Source organism: Oncorhynchus mykiss, chromosome 5 (genome assembly GCF_013265735.2).
Source record: "Oncorhynchus mykiss isolate Arlee chromosome 5, USDA_OmykA_1.1, whole genome shotgun sequence".
Taxonomy (NCBI): Eukaryota; Metazoa; Chordata; class Actinopteri; order Salmoniformes; family Salmonidae; genus Oncorhynchus; species Oncorhynchus mykiss.
This window is the reverse complement of record NC_048569.1, coordinates 95,734,136-95,751,094: the sequence shown is the minus strand read 5'-3', so window position 1 is coordinate 95,751,094 and position 16,959 is coordinate 95,734,136. Positions and strand designations below refer to the sequence as shown.

General features: G+C 43.7%; 1 protein-coding gene across 3 annotated transcripts in view; it reads right to left on the bottom strand.

Annotated features, from left to right (window-relative positions):
• LOC110524871 (ephexin-1) overlaps window positions 1–15,767 on the bottom strand; it is a 41,469-nt gene extending 25,702 nt beyond the window's left edge. Inside the window, exons 1-4 of one of the 3 annotated variants that reach the window (XM_036978915.1) lie at window positions 15,690–15,767; window positions 15,544–15,613; window positions 15,332–15,436; window positions 15,078–15,182 (exon numbers count right to left, since the gene is read on the bottom strand). The gene's annotated coding sequence lies outside the window, so the exon portion shown is untranslated. Of the gene's footprint in view, window positions 1–11,699; window positions 11,858–14,526; window positions 14,740–15,077; window positions 15,183–15,331; window positions 15,516–15,543; window positions 15,614–15,689 lie in introns of those variants that run through there. The other 2 variants (XM_036978916.1, XM_036978917.1) reach the window with 2 other exon arrangements.
• Between the last annotated feature and the right edge of the window lie 1,192 nt (window positions 15,768–16,959).

Genomic DNA, 16,959 nt, shown 5'->3' with positions numbered 1-16,959 from the left:
GTATGAGGTGACCGGCTCAGTGTATGAGGTGACCGGCTCCGTGTATGAGGTGACCGGCTCCGTGTATGAGGTGACCGGCTCCGTGTATGAGGTGACCGGCTCAGTGTATGAGGTGACTGGCTCAGTGTATGAGGTGACTGGCTCAGTGTGAGGTGACTGGCTCAGTGTGAGGTGACTGGCTCAGTGTATGAGGTGACTGGCTCAGTGTATGAGATGACTGGCTCCGTGTATGAGGTGACTGGCTCCGTGTATGAGGTGACTGGCTCCGTGTATGAGGTGACTGGCTCCGTGTATGAGGTGACCGGCTCCGTGTATGAGGTGACCGGCTCAGTGTATGAGGTGACTGGCTCAGTGTGAGGTGACTGGCTCAGTGTATGAGGTGACTGGCTCAGTGTATGAGGTGACTGGCTCAGTGTATGAGGTGACTGGCTCAGTGTATGAGGTGACTGGCTCAGTGTGAGGTGACTGGCTCAGTGTATGAGGTGACTGGCTCAGTGTATGAGGTGACTGGCTCAGTGTATGAGGTGACTGGCTCAGTGTATGAGGTGACTGGCTCCGTGTATGAGGTGACTGGCTCAGTGAGGTGACTGGCTCAGTGTATGAGGTGACTGGCTCCGTGTATGAGGAGACTGGCTCCGTGTATGAGGTGACCAGCTCAGTGTATGAGGTGACCGGCTCAGTGTATGAGGTGACCGGCTCAGTGTATGAGGTGACTGGCTCAGTGTATGAGGTGACTGGCTCAGTGTATGAGGTGACCGGCTCAGTGTACGAGGTGTATGGCTCACTGTACGAGGTGTATGGCTCAGTGTACGAGGTGACTGGCTCAGTGTATGAGGTGACCGGCTCAGTGTATGAGGTGACCGGCTCAGTGGATGAGGTAACCAGCTCAGTGTATGAGGTAACTAGCTCAGTGTATGAGGTGTATGACTCCGTGTATGAGGTGACTGGCTCAGTGTATGAGGTGACCGGCTCCGTGTATGAGGTGACCGACTCAGTGTATGAGGTGACTGGCTCCGTGTATGAGGTGACTGGCTCAGTGTACGAGGTGACTGGCTCAGTGTATGAGGTGACTGGCTCAGTGTATGAGGTGACCGGCTCAGCGGATGAGGTAACCAGCTCAGTGTATGAGGTAACTAGCTCAGTGTATGAGGTGTATGACTCCGTGTATGAGGTGACTGGCTCAGTGTATGAGGTGACTGGCTCAGTGTATGAGGTGACTGGCTCAGTGTATGAGGTGACTGGCTCAGTGTACGAGGTGACTGGCTCAGTGTATGAGGTGACTGGCTCAGTGTATGAGGTGACCGGCTCAGTGTATGAGGTAACCAGCTCAGTGTATGAGGTAACTAGCTCAGTGTATGAGGTGTATGACTCCGTGTATGAGGTGACTGGCTCAGTGTATGAGGTGACTGGCTCAGTGTATGAGGTGACTGGCTCAGTGTATGAGGTGACTGGCTCAGTGTACGAGGTGTATGGCTCCGTGTACGAGGTGTATGGCTCCGTGTATGAGGTGACCGGCTCCGTGTATGAGGTGACTGGCTCAGTGTACGAGGTGTATGGCTCCGTGTATGAGGTGACTGGCTCAGTGTACGAGGTGACTGGCTCAGTGTATGAGGTGACTGGCTCAGTGTATGAGGTGACCGGCTCAGTGGATGAGGTAACCAGCTCAGTGTATGAGGTAACTAGCTCAGTGTATGAGGTGTATGACTCCGTGTATGAGGTGACTGGCTCAGTGTATGAGGTGACTGGCTCAGTGTATGAGGTGACTGGCTCAGTGTATGAGGTGACTGGCTCAGTGTACGAGGTGTATGGCTCCGTATACGAGGTGTATGGCTCCGTGTATGAGGTGACCGGCTCCGTGTATGAGGTGACTGGCTCAGTGTACGAGGTGTATGGCTCCGTGTACGAGGTGTATGGCTCCGTGTATGTATGAAACACATTCAGGAAGTAAACTGAAATTCAATTTCCCATTTTCTTGATGGAATTGACCCAAACTTTGTCTAGAGAGGATTTGTGATGGCAGAGAAAACTGTGACAAAGGTGAAAGGTGAAGCAATGCAATAGGCATTGCGGTCATGCTATGCTGCTGCCTTGCCATGTTGTTGTCTTAGGTCTCTCTTTATGTAGTGTTGTCTTAGGTCTCTCTTTATGTAGTGTTGTCTTAGGGCTCTCTTTATGTAGTGTTGTGGTGTCTCTCTTGTCGTGATGTGTGTTTTGTCCTGTATTTTTATTAAATGTTTATTTTTGTTTTTTATCCCAGCCCTCGTCCCCGCAGGAGGTCTTTTGCATTTCGGTAGGCCGTCATTCTAAATAATACATTTTTTTCTTAACTGACTTGCCTAGTTAAATAAAGGTTAAATATATATACAGTGGGCTCCAAAATTACTGGCAATGCACAAACAATACTTAAAAAAATATAAACAATATAATTATAGAGATAAACTCAAAATAACAGCATGTGAAAAATACTGTACTTTATTAACGTTTCAATGGAACCAACCAAAATAATTTATTGATTTAATTAAAAAATCAATGTCCTCCAAATCAAAATTTCACAATTAATGGCACCCTTAAATATTATTGTAAATAACATCTACCAACATTAAACCAGGAATTAAGGAACTATATTGAGCCATTACATCACTTCCTGTTTCACTAAGGTATAAAAATGAGGTAACACACATGCAATATCCCGCTGTCATCCAACACCATGAAGAAAACAAAATAACTGGCTGTTCAAAAGAGACAGATGGTCGTAGACCTTCATAAATCTGGTAATGGCTACAAGAAGATCCACAAATGATTGAATATACCACTGAGCGCTGTCAGGGCAATTATAAAAACATTCAAAAGATATGGAACAGTTGAAAACTGTTTTGCCACCCAGGATAGGGAGGAGGATCGTGAGAGAAGCAACAAAACCCCCAGAATCAGTGTGAAAGAATTGCAGGCCTTGGTGGCGTCTTGAGGTCACCAGGTTTCAAAAAGCACCATCAGACACCAACTCCACATCCACAGGCTCTTTGGAAGGGTTGCCGGAAGAAAGCACTTAATGACCCCAAGACACAGACGCAAACGCTTGGAGTTTGCCAAACGTCATTTAAGTTATGATTGGAAGAAGGTGCTCTGGTCAGATGAGACCAAAATGTAACGTTTTGGTCAGATACAGCATCGGCATGTTTGGCATCGAAACAGAAATACAAGGAGAGGCACCTCATACCCATGGTGAAACAGAGATGCATACAAGGAGAGGCACCTCATACCCACGGTGAAACAGAGATGCATACAAGGAGAGGCACCTCATACCCACGGTGAAACAGAGATGCATACAAGGAGAGGCACCTCATACCCACGGTGAAACAGAGATGCATACCAGGAGAGGCACCTCATACCCACGGTGAAACAGAGATGCATACCAGGAGAAGCACCTCATACCCACGGTGAAACAGAGATGCATACCAGGAGAGGCACCTCATACCCACGGTGAAACAGAGATGCATACCAGGAGAGGCACCTCATACCCACGGTGAAACATGGAGGCATACAAGGAGAGGCACCTCATACCCACGGTGAAATATGGTGGTGGGTCAGGGATGTTTTGGGGCTGTTTTAATTCCAGAGGTTCAGGGGCACCTCATACCCACGGTGAAATATGGAGGGGGGTCAGTGATGATTTGGGGCTGTTTTAATTCCAGAGGTCCAGGGGCACTGGTTAAGATTGATGGCATAATGAATTCCACCAAGTATCAGGCAATTTTGGCTGACAATCTGGTTGCCGTATGTGGACTTTCCAACAAGACAGTGACCCAAAACATACCTCAAAATCCACACAGAAATGTTTCTGTGACAACAAAATCAATGTTCTGCCATGGCCATCTCAGTCGCCAGACCTCAATCCAATGGAAAACCTGTGGGCTGAGTGGAAGAGGGCAGTTGATAAGAGCAAACCCAAGAATGTGAAGGATCTTGAAAGGATCTGCATAGAGGAATGGTCCAAAATCCCTCCAAATGTGTTCCTTAACCTTGTCAAACATTACAGGAAAAGACCATGCTGTTATCCTTGCCAGAGGTGGATGCACTAAGTACTAAATGACGAGTGCCAATAATTATGAAACCTTGATTTTGGTGAAATGTATTTTGTATTAAATAATTGTATGATTTTGGTTGGTTCCACTGAAACATTAATAAAGTGTAGTATTTCTCACATGTTGGTATTTTGAGTTCATCTCTATAATTACCTTTATTTTAAGTATTGTTTGTGCATTGCCAGTAATTTTGGAGCCCACTGTATATATATTTTTTTGAATAACAAATGTGAAAGTTGCCAGAAAGTCCCTTCCCCCACTAAGATCCACAGAGGAAACCTGCAAGTGGCCTTCACAGTCAACACAGCTTTACAACCAGGAACTGTAACAGACTGCCGATCTCACCCTGCCCCTGCTTGTTGGCAACTGTTCTAATGACAGTCATAGGATGCGTTCCAAATCACACCCTATTCCCTATGTAGTGCATAGAGCTCTGGTGAAAAGTAGTCCACTAACTAGAGAATAGGGTGCCATTTAGGATGTAAACAGAGACATTACATCTTTCGGGTAAACATTTTATGGTAGCCTGGAGCTTCCAACCCAACCCCCTCATTTAAAAGCTAATAACAGAGGAATTTAACTGTGAAATGGCCTAGTGTGGCTGGGTGTGAACAGCTGGGTAAGTTCCCTCAGAATGAGCTAATGGAGTTTTGCATCTGCGGAAGCATTTAGCCAGCGCTTTTGTGAATGGGTCTTTGTGTAGAGGAGCCATATGTATGAAGCGTCTCAGAGGAAGAGGGATGATTTAGGATCAGTTTTAATTTTAGATCACAGATTCATTGACGGTAGGGGCCTGATCCTAGATTCCCACTCCTACTCTGAGATGCTAGATACAGTACATACTGCCCCAGAGAAAACTCCTCATTACTCTCCTTTTTTTATGTAAATTTTTTATTTTTACTCCTTTTTCTCCCCGATGTTGTGGTATCCAATTGGTAGTACAGTCTTGTCCCATCGCTGCAACTCCCGTACGGATTCGAGAGAGGTGAAGGTCGAGAGCCATGCTTACTCCAAAACACAACCCAGCCAATCCGCACTGCTTCTAGACACAATGCCCGCTTAACCCGGAAGCCAGCAGCACCAATGTGTCGGAGGAAACACAGTACACGACCGTGTCAGCGTGCATTGTGGCCGGCCCGCCACAGGAGTCGCTAGTACGCAATGGGACAAGAACATCCCTGCCGGCCAAAACCTCCCGTAACCCGGACGACGCTGGGCCAATTGCGCGAGCCCCTCTATTCCTCTCACTTTTAAAACAAATGTTTTTATACATGTAGAAATGGTAAGTGCATTGAGCTGAAGGCAAACAAATACTGTAGCTGGATTTGACAGAGATATCGCACGTACAGTACCAGTCAAAAATTTGGACACCCCTACTCATTCAAGGGTTTTTCTTTACTTTTACTATTTTCTACATTGTAGAATAATAGTGAAGACATCAAAACTATGAAATAACACATATGGAATCATGTAGTAACCCCCCAGAAAGTGCTGAACATATCAAAATATATTTTAGAGTTTAAATTCTTCAAAGTAGCCACCCTTTGCCTTGATGACAACTCTTGGCATTCTCTCAACCAGCTTCACCTGGAATGCTTTTCTAACAGTCTTGAAGGAGTTCCCACATATGCTGAGCACTTGTTGGCTGCTTTTCCTTCACTCTGCCGTCCAACTCATCCCAAACCATCTCAATTGGGTTGAGGTCAGGTGATTGTGTGTATATAAAATAACTTTTCTACTAAGCCGTATACAGTGCCTTGCGAAAGTATTCGCCCCCTTGAACTTTGCGACCTTTTGCCACATTTCAGGCTTCAAACATAAATATATAAAACTGTATTATTTTGTGAAGAATCAACAACAAGTGGGACACAATCATGAAGTGGAACGACATTTATTGGATATTTCAAACTTTTTTAACAAATCAAAAACTGAAAAATTGGGCGTGCAAAATTATTCAGCCCCTTTACTTTCAGTGCAGCAAACTCTCTCCAGAAGTTCAGTGAGGATCTCTGAATGATCCAATGTTGACCTAAATGACTAATGATGATAAATACAATCCACCTGTGTGTAATCAAGTCTCCATATAAATGCACCTGCACTGTGATAGTCTCAGAGGTCCGTTAAAAGCGCAGAGAGCATCATGAAGAACAAGGAACACACCAGGCAGGTCCGAGATACTGTTGTGAAGAAGTTTAAAGCCGGATTTGGATACAAAAAGATTTCCCAAGCTTTAAACATCCCAAGGAGCACTGTGCAAGTGATAATATTGAAATGGAAGGAGTATCAGACCACTGCAAATCTACCAAGACCTGGCCGTCCCTCTAAACTTTCAGCTCAAACAAGGAGAAGACTGATCAGAGATGCAGCCAATAGGCCCATGATCACTCTGGATGAACTGCATAGATCTACAGCTGAGGTGGGAGACTCTGTCCATAGGACAACAATCAGCCGTATATTGCACAAATCTGGCCTTTACGGAAGAGTGGCAAGAAGAAAGCCATTTCTTAAAGATATCCATAAAAAGTGTCGTTTAAAGTTTGCCACAAGCCACCTGGGAGACACACCAAACATGTGGAAGAAGGTGATCTGGTCAGATGAAACCAAAATTGAACTTTTTGGCAACAATGCAAAACGTTATGTTTGGCGTGAAAGCAACACAGCTCATCCCTCTGAACACACCATCCCCACTGTCAAACATGGTGGTGGCAGCATCATGGTTTGGGCCTGCTTTTCTTCAGCAGGGACAGGGAAGATGGTTAAAATTGATGGGAAGATGGATGGAGCCAAATACAGGACCATTCCGGAAGAAAACCTGATGGAGTCTGCAAAAGACCTGAGACTGGGACGGAGATTTGTCTTCCAACAAGACAATGATCCAAAACATAAAGCAAAATCTACAATGGAATGGTTCAAAAATAAACATATCCAGGTGTTAGAATGGCCAAGTCAAAGTCCAGACCTGAATCCAATCGAGAATCTGTGGAAAGAACTGAAAACTGCTGTTCACAAATGCTCTCCATCCAACCTCACTGAGCTCGAGTTTTGCAAGGAGGAATGGAAAAAATTTCAGTCTCTCGATGTGCAAAACTGATAGAGACATACCCCAAGCGACTTACAGCTGTAATCGCAGCAAAAGGTGGTGCTACAAAGCATTAACTTAAGGGGGCTGAATAATTTTGCACGCCCAATTTTTCAGTTTTTGATTTGTTAAAAAAGTTTGAAATATCCAATAAATGTCGTTCCACCTCATGATTGTGTCCCACTTGTTGTTGATTCTTCACAAAAAAATACAGTTTTATATCTTTATGTTTGAAGCCTGAAATGTGGCAAAAGGTCGCAAAGTTCAAGGGGGCCGAATACTTTCGCAAGGCACTGTATACAGTATTTCCATAAATTTTTTCAACTGGTACTGGGGGAGCTTTAGGCAAGTCTTGTGTAGAAAATAGTAAAAATAAAGAAACTCTGGAATGAGTAGGTATGTCCAAACGTTTGACTGGTACTATATGTCATTGGCTTCATTCTCATTGACGGAGCTCAAAGATGGTTAAATAACAAAACAGATTTTATATTCTGGACTCATGACGAAGGCTAAAATAAGTCCCTTATCTATGGCCAAACAGACCATTTTTTTGTCTTAATTAGATTTTAGGTTCAAGACATAAGAGATCTTCGATTACTAATGGACTTGCAAGCCCAAACTCCAGACAGCACTTTCACATAACCATTTATGTAGTCTGAAAGAATACGTTGCACAGTATGATAGAAATCAAGTGGATCAAAACAGATACAATCCCACTGTGCAAAAAACTGGTTGTAATTTCAACTCTCCCCAACAGAAATCCATATGATGATGTGGTATCAATGTGGAAAACCGATAGTTTTTCTGCTAAAAGTCATCAACGTAAAGTCGTCAACGTAAAGTCGTCAACGTAAGGTCATCAACGTAAGGTCATCAACGTAAAGTCATCAACGTACGGTCATCAACGTAAAGTCATCAACGTAAAGTCATCAACGTAAAGTCGTCAACGTAAAGTCGTCAACGTAAAGTCATCAACGTAAAGTCGTCAACGTAAAGTCGTCAACGTAAAGTCATCAACGTAGAGTCGTCAACGTAAAGTCGTCAACATAAAGTCGTCAACGTAAAGTCGTCAACGTAGAGTCGTCAACGTAAAGTCATCAACGTAAAGTCATCAGCGTAAAGTCGTCAACGTAGAGTCATCAACGTAAAGTCATCAATGTAAGGTCATCAACGCAAAGTCAACAACGTAAGGTCATCAACGTAAAGTCATCAGCGTAAAGTCGTCAACGTAAAGTCGTCAACGTAAAGTCATCAACGTAGAGTCGTCAAGGTAAAGTCATCAATGTAAGGTCATCAACGTAAAGTCATCAACGTAAGGTCATCAACGTAAAGTCATCAGCGTAAAGTCGTCAACGTAAAGTCGTCAACAAAGTCATCAACGTAAAGTCATCAACGTAAAGTCGTCAACGTAAAGTCGTCAACGTAAAGTCATCAACGTAGAGTCGTCAACGTAAAGTCGTCAATGTAAAGTTGTCAAACTAAAGTCATCAACGTAAAGTTGTCAACGTAAAGTCGTCAACGTAAAGTCGTCAACGTAAAGTCATCAACGTAAAGTAATCAACGTAAAGTCGTCAACATAAAGTCGTCAACGTAAAGTCATCAACGTAAAATCGTCAACGTAAAGTCGTCAACGTAAAGTCATCAACGTAAAGTCGTCAACGTAAAGTCATCAACGTAAGGTAATCAACGTAAAGTCGTCAACGTAAAGTCATCAAAGTAAAGTCATCAACGTAAAGTCATCAACATCGTCAACGTAAAGTCATCAACGTAAAGTCATCAACGTAAAGTCGTCAACGTAAAGTCATCAACGTAAAGTCATCAACGTCATCAATGTAAAGTAATCAACGTAAAGTCATCAACGTAAAGTCATCAAAGTAAAGTCATCAACGTCGTCAACGTAAAGTCATCAACGTAAAGTCATTAACGTAAAGTCGTCAACGTAAGGTCATCAACGTAAAGTCGTCAACGTAAGGTCATCAACGTAAGGTCATCAACGTTAAGTCGTCAACGTAAAGTCATCAACGTAAGGTCATCAACGTTAAGTCGTCAACGTAAGGTCATCAACGTAAGGTCATCAACGTAAAGTCATCAACGTAAGGTCATCAACGTAAAGTCGTCAACGTAAAGTCATCAAAGTAAAGTCATCAACGTAAAGTCATCAACATCGTCAACGTAAAGTCATCAACGTAAAGTCATCAACGTAAAGTCGTCAACGTAAAGTCATCAACGTAAAGTCATCAACGTCATCAATGTAAAGTAATCAACGTAAAGTCATCAACGTAAAGTCATCAAAGTAAAGTCATCAACGTCGTCAACGTAAAGTCATCAACGTAAAGTCATTAACGTAAAGTCGTCAACGTAAGGTCATCAACGTTAAGTCGTCAACGTAAAGTCATCAACGTAAGGTCATCAACGTAAGGTCATCAACGTTAAGTCGTCAACGTAAGGTCATCAACGTAAAGTCGTCAACGTAAGGTCATCAACGTAAGGTCATCAACGTAAGGTCATCAACGTAAAGTCGTCAACGTAAAGTCATCAACATAAAGTCGTCAACGTAAGGTCATCAACGTAAAGTCGTCAACGTAAAGTCGTCAACGTAAAGTAATCAACGTAAGGTCATCAACGTAAGGTCATCAACGTAAGGTCATCAACGTAAGGTCATCAACGTAAGGTCATCAACGTAAAGTCGTCAACGTAAAGTCATCAACATAAAGTCGTCAACGTAAGGTCATCAACGTAAAGTCGTCAACGTAAGGTCATCAACGTAAAGTCATCAACGTAAAGTCGTCAACGTAAGGCCATTTTGTCTCTTTTTCCACCCTTGGGATGTGTCTGAACTAAGTATCTGAACTTAGTGTCTGAACTAAGTGTCTGAACTTAGTGTCTGTACTTAGTGTCTGAACTAAGTGTCTGAACTAAGTATCTGTACTTAGTGTCTGTACTTAGTGTCTGTACTTAGTGTCTGTACTTAGTGTCTGTACTTAGTGTCTGTACTTAGTGTCTGTACTTAGTGTCTGTACTTAGTGTCTGTACTTAGTGTCTGTACTTGGTGTCTGTACTTAGTGTCTGAACTAAGTATCTGTACTTGGTGTCTGTACTTGGTGTCTGTACTTGGTGTCTGTACTTAGTGTCTGTACTTAGTGTCTGTACTTAGTGTCTGTACTTAGTGTCTGTACTTAGTGTCTGAACTAAGTGTCTGTACTTAGTGTCTGTACTTAGTGTCTGAACTAAGTGTCTGAACTTAGTGTCTGAACTAAGTGTCTGAACTAAGTGTCTGAACTAAGTGTCTGTACTTAGTGTCTGTACTTAGTGTCTGTACTTGGTGTCTGTACTTGGTGTCTGTACTTGGTGTCTGTACTTGGTGTCTGTACTTGGTGTCTGTACTTGGTGTCTGTACTTAGTGTCTGTACTTAGTGTCTGTACTTAGTGTCTGTACTTAGTGTCTGTACTTGGTGTCTGAACTTGGGACTGGAGTCATACCATACAATACCGATATATCAGATTGTGAATGAAAGTAAACGTTCAGTGGCTTTGTCAGTATCTAAAAACACTGCTACAAAATTAGACAATTACAGCGCCAAGAACCAGTCCAATGACTACTGTATTGGCATAGTAATACACAAAGCCCTGTTTTCCCCCTACCACATAGACAGGATATTAGCCTGGTAATACACAAAGCCCTGTTTTCCCCCTACCACATCGACAGGATATTAGCCTGGTAATACACAAAGCCCTGTTTACCCTACCACATAGACAGGATATTAGCATAGTAAGCCCTGTTTACCCTACCACATAGACAGGATATTAGCATAGTAATCCCTGTTTACCCTACCACATAGACAGGATATTAGCATAGTAATACACAAAGCCCTGTTTTCCCCCTACCCCATATACAGGATATTAGCCTGGTAATACACAAAGCCCTGTTTACCCTACCACATAGACAGGATATTAGCATAGTAATACACAAAGCCCTGTTTACCCCCTACCACATAGACAGGATATTAGCATAGTAAGCCCTGTTTACCCCCTACCACATAGACAGGATATTAGCATAGTAATACACAAAGCCCTGTTTACCCCCTACCACATAGACAGGATAATAATCGTAAGTCCATGGACCCAGTGGGTGCATCTGTTTATACGCTCTCTAAAGAAGTAGTACAGGAGATAAGATAGGCAGGGAAAGTGAACGTTTTCACGTGTGTCCTTGGATCTAAACATTTGACTAAAAATAACAGTAGCCTCTTTGGAAAAAAAAGCTACAACAAAACAACAACAACAACAACTTTACTGCGGAGGTCTCAACTGTAACTACTGTTGACTAAATACAGCCAGAACACATTTTGGTGGTAGCGATAGAATTAAAGATATAGCTTTATTTATTGTACACCCTATTGCACCTGAATTCATATGACATCTACAGCTATCAATTAATGCTGATTCTTGACTGAGGACTCTGTGGGGGTAAGTCGTCTGGTTCGTGGCTCAGTATTCCTTCGTATTATAAACAGCAGCCGCAAGGTTCCCAAACTCACCTCAGTTCTGACCGTCCAAATCCGCGGTGTTCTCCGTAGCTGTATTGTCTCACAGTACGTTGCTATCTCTTTCCCTGAGTTCAGCACAATGAAACGTCAGTCTATCAGACATAACATAGTGCATCAGCACAGGCCCATATAGTCTCTCTCTTTGTGAACCTGATTCAGCCACTGTCTGCACACTAGCAGATACTTAAAGGGGGAGGGGGGGGGGGGGATTTAACTGTAAAAGTTATGGGAATATGGAGTATGAGGGAGACTAGTCTCTACCTGTCGAGCTGGCTCACATCCAGACATCCAAGCTACAGAGGCACTATCTATCCAGACATCCGCCTTGCCTCCCACCATTTTTAAAATGCTCTGGCTTAACAGCCTAGGGTTTGGGTTTTAGAGAGTAAGAAAGGCATGAGAGGACACACAGGGCAGGAAATCACCCAGGAGAGGCATTGTCTCCACAGAGAGCCTCAAATCAAATCAAATTTTATTGGTCACATACACACTGTTAGCAGATGTTAATTAATGCGAGTGTAGCGAAATGCTTGTGCTTCTAGTTCCAACAGTGCAGCAATATCTAACAAGTAATCTAACAATTTCACAACAACGACCTAATGCACACACATCTAAAGGGATGGAGTAAGAATATGTACATATAAATATATGGATGAGCGTTGACCGAGCGGCGTAGGCAAGATGCAATAGACGGTATAAAATACAGCATATACATATGAGATGAGTAATGTAAGATATGTAAACATTATTAATTAAAGTGTCCTTGTTAAAGTGACTCGTGATCCATTTATTAAAGTGGCCATTGATTTCAAGTCTATATGTTGGCAGCAGCCACTCAGTGTTAGTGGTGGCTGTTTAACAGTCTGGCCTTGAGATAGAATCTGTTTTTCAGTCTCTCAGTCCCAGCTTTGATGCACCTGTCCTGACCTCGCCTTCTGGATGGTAGCGGTGTGAACAGGCAGTGGCTCGGGTGGTCGTTGTCCTTGATTCTCTTTTTGGCCTTTCTGTGACATCGTATGCTGCAGGTGTCCTGGAGGGCAGGTAGTTTGCCCCCGGTGATCCGTTGTGCAGACCACACCACCTTCTGGAGAGCATGGCAGTTGCCGTACCAGGCCCGACAGGATGCCGACAGGATGCTTTCAATTGTGCATCTGTAAAAGTTTGTGAGGGTTTTAGATGACAAGCCAAATTTCTTCAACCTCCTGAGGTTGTGGGTGGACATTTCAGTTTGTCCTTGATGTGTACGCAGAGGAACTTGAATCTTTCCACCTTCCGTCAATATGGATAGGGGGGGGGTGCTCTATCTACTGTTTCCTGAAGCCCACGATCATCTCCTATGTTTTGTTGATGTTAAGTGAGAGGTTGTATTCCTGACAACACACTCCGAGTGCCCTCACCTCCTCCCTATAGGCTGCCTCGTCATTGTTGGTGATCAAGCCTGCTACTGTTGTGTCGTCTGTAAACTTGATGATTGAGTTGGTGGCGAGCACGGCCACGCAGTCATTGGTGAACAGGGAGTACAGGAGAGGGCTGAACACACACCCTATTGGGGCTCCAGTGCTGAGGATCAGCGAAGTGGAGATGTTGTTTCCCACCTTCACCACCATGGGGGGGGGGCCCGTCAAGTCCAGGACCCAATTGCACAGGGCGGGTTGACCTCCGACCTGACCTGGCTCAGGCTAAGACCCAGATGCAGACACTGGAGGCGGATAGTACGAGTCTCAGAGTTTATTATAGTACAAGGGGCAGGCAAAAAGGTACGTCAAAGCAGGCAAAGAGTCGTAATCCAAATCAGATTCAGGCAGGTACAAGACGGAAGGCCGGATCAGGGTCAGGACAAAAAATTAGAGTGCAGAGAAACATGCTGGTAGATCTTGACGGGACAAGGCGAACTGGCACAGACAAACAGAAAACGCAGGTATATGTAAACACACAGGGGATAGCAGGGGGAGATGGGAGACACCTGGTGGGAGGGGGGGGGTCTAGCACAAAGACAGGTAAAAACAGATCCGTGTTTGACAGCTGGTCTTAGGATCATAATGAGTAAGACAGGGTGGACTAGATACTAGATCCGCACCCTGGCACTTCCCATTTTTTTTTTACAGGGAAACTGAGCTGCAAGAAAATTCAGCTGAACTGGTGTTGTTTCGACCTTCGACCTCTATCTATTAAAGCCTGCAAATAACTTGATCTTGTTTTGATGAGGCGGTAAAGGGTGATGAAAGTAACATATCCTCCTATATGATGTCGACACTTACTGAAATATTTTTCAATTTGGGTGCTGGTCATATTTTTTTTAAAGCCAGGTGCTGGTACCCAAGCAGTCAAACATTTTAGGAGCTGCCTGGCACTCGGCTCCCGTGTGTACCAGGATGGCCCAATTCAAGCACAGCATGTCTATGACCAGTGCCGGATCACATCATCGGGGGCCCCGGGGCACCTACCTCCAGGGGGCCTGTCAATCCAAATAATGTCCCGCTGCCCAAAAGTGCCCCCCCCCACTTCACAATGGTATTAAAAAAAACTATTAGCGTCTGTTGCTATATCAACGGTGTGATAACCCAAATACGTTGAACTGTGGAGATCATTACAGCCTAAATTATGTTCTTTTCATCCCCGCTATGCAAACAAAGCCGATTTCCGTGACATTCTTTTGATAAGCTAATAATATGGAAATATTACTTCAAACTACTTTTTGGGTACCTTGTTAATTAACATTTCAACATGAAATCCATGGCTTAAGCGTTGCTACGTTTTGGAAAATAGCAAAGAAAAGTGGTAATCTGCTTGACACATTAAAGTTAAACATTAAACTTACCTTACAGATCACAAGGTCGGCATCCCGACTCCGGGATGCTGACCTTCTAGGCAGAGTTCTTCTGCCTCCATTTTTTTATTGGCCAGTCTGAGATACGGCTTTTTCTTTGCATTGGTGACCATCAGTCAACATCTGCAGGTCTCACGTCCGTACAGCAGGCGGTAGGACGAGTACTCGGTGGAGGCCTGGATGCTGCTGTCGTGTGGACCGTTCCTGGAACCCATCAAGGGACTTGTCTTGAGGGTGTCACGTTCTGACCTTTATTTTTTTTGTTTTTGTATTTATTTAGTATGGTCAGGGCGTTAGTTGGGGTGGGCAGTCTATGTTTGTTTTTCTATGATTTTGGGATTTGTATGTTTCTCAATCAGAGGCAGGTGTCATTAGTTGTCTCTGATTGAGAATCATACTTAGGTAGCCTGGGTTTCACTGTGTGTTTGTGGGTGTTTGTTTCCGTGTCTGTGTTTCGGTTTTCGTTCGTTTCACATTTATTGTTTTTGTATCCGTTGTGTTCATGTTAAGTATTTCTTATTAAAAGAACCATGGACACTTACCACGCCGCATAGTGGTCCTCCGATCCTTCTCGCCTCTCCTCTTCAGATGAAGAGGAAAGCCTTTACAGAGGGTCTTGAGGGTCTGGTTAGTCCATTCATCCAAACCTGGAGGAGGGGGTAGGAAAGAAATATCTATTGACAATGTAAGATGTTGAAATATGTCTGATTGTGTACCATGGAAAACAAAAAATGAATTGTAAAAAAAAAAATAAAACAAACCATTGGTAACAGAAAATAACTTATAACATCCGTACCTTGTTCCAGAGTTCACGACTTCGGTGATTCGAGATGACCTCAGGAGAACCGTGGGTTTTGAAAATGTCAATCATCGCCTTGGAGGTGGCCTCGCCAGTTTCATCCTTGATGGGTATCATACAAAACAAATATCTGTTTGGTTCCTACCACCCTTTTTAATGGGTTACAGATGGGAATGGAGAGTTAAGCACGCTGTCTTCCTTTTACTGACCTTAATGGGTATAGCCTCAACCCACTTGGTAAAGTGATCGGTCACCGTCAGACACCAGCTGTTGCCAATCCTGGATTTAGTGAAGAGTACGATGAGTTCCACCCCAAACATTTAAAGTGTTACAGAGAAGTTGACTTTATTCTTACCCGTATCTGTGTCCTACAGTATGCAGATTCTCATATGTGTAAGGATACTGACACACAAACACATTTCTATAATATTGAACTCTGTTGTGGTCAAATAAAAGCAGCCATTACAAAACAACTTAGTAAAATGTGACTTGTGCCACTTACGATCATGTGCCATGGTGAAACAACTAATGGGTTGACCAATCATGTGCCACGGTGAAACAACTAATGGGTTGACCAATCATGTGCCACGGTGAAACAACTGATGGGTTGACCAATCATGTGCCACGGTGAAACAACTAATGGGTTGACCAATCATGTGCCACGGTGAAACAACTGATGGGTTGACCAATCATGTGCCACGGTGAAACAACTGATGGGCATCAACTCCGGCGCCACAGTCTTCACCCTCTTAAACTTCTGGCAGACTAGACAGGTACTGACCTTTAGGCACAACGTGGCACATTGAAACATTGTGTGCTCTCTGATATGACAGTCAATGTCAGATATAATAGAATGTGATTGATAAACAAAAGGTTATTTAATTTGCCCAGCTGTCCACATCCTTGACAATCCCACTCCAGAAGAAGCGTAGGTTTATTTTGCCAAGGATACGCTTCACTCCGAAATGGCCAGCATGCATCTCCATCAGCACGGCCTCCTACTCCGTAGTGAAAATCACCCTCCTGTGTGGCTGGCCATCCTTCCCCTGTGATTGCCTAACAAGTTGGAAGAGAAGAGTTGTTGAAATACTCAAGTCTAAGTAAATGTGCACTGCTATTTTTCTTACTTTCTTCCTCTCTCTCCGCCACCTCTCTCTGTCCCCTCTCTCTCCCCCTCTCTACCCACTCTCTCCCCCCTCTGCCGGTCCCCTCTCTCTGCCCCTCTCTCTCCCCCCTTTCTCTGCCTCCCCTCTCTCTCCCCCCTCTCTCTCGTCCTCTCTCTGTCCCCTCTCTCTCCACCCTCTCTCTCTCGCTCTGTCTGACTGTCTGTCTAGTAAAGACACCTAGTTAAGATCAGTTGGAATGACCATAATGGCTTACACCTATCCATTTGATTGGTCAGGGTTAACTTATAGCTAGATAGCTCATTATGACAGACACATAACTACATGTATAGCTAGTAACACGTAGATGACCAACTAACTAGACTGACAATAGGTTGTTGAAAAATGGTTTGGACACACCTACTCACTCAAGGGTTTTTCTTTATTTTTTAAAATTTTTTTCTACATTGTAGAATAATAGTGAAGACATCAAAACTATGAAATAACACATATGGAATCATG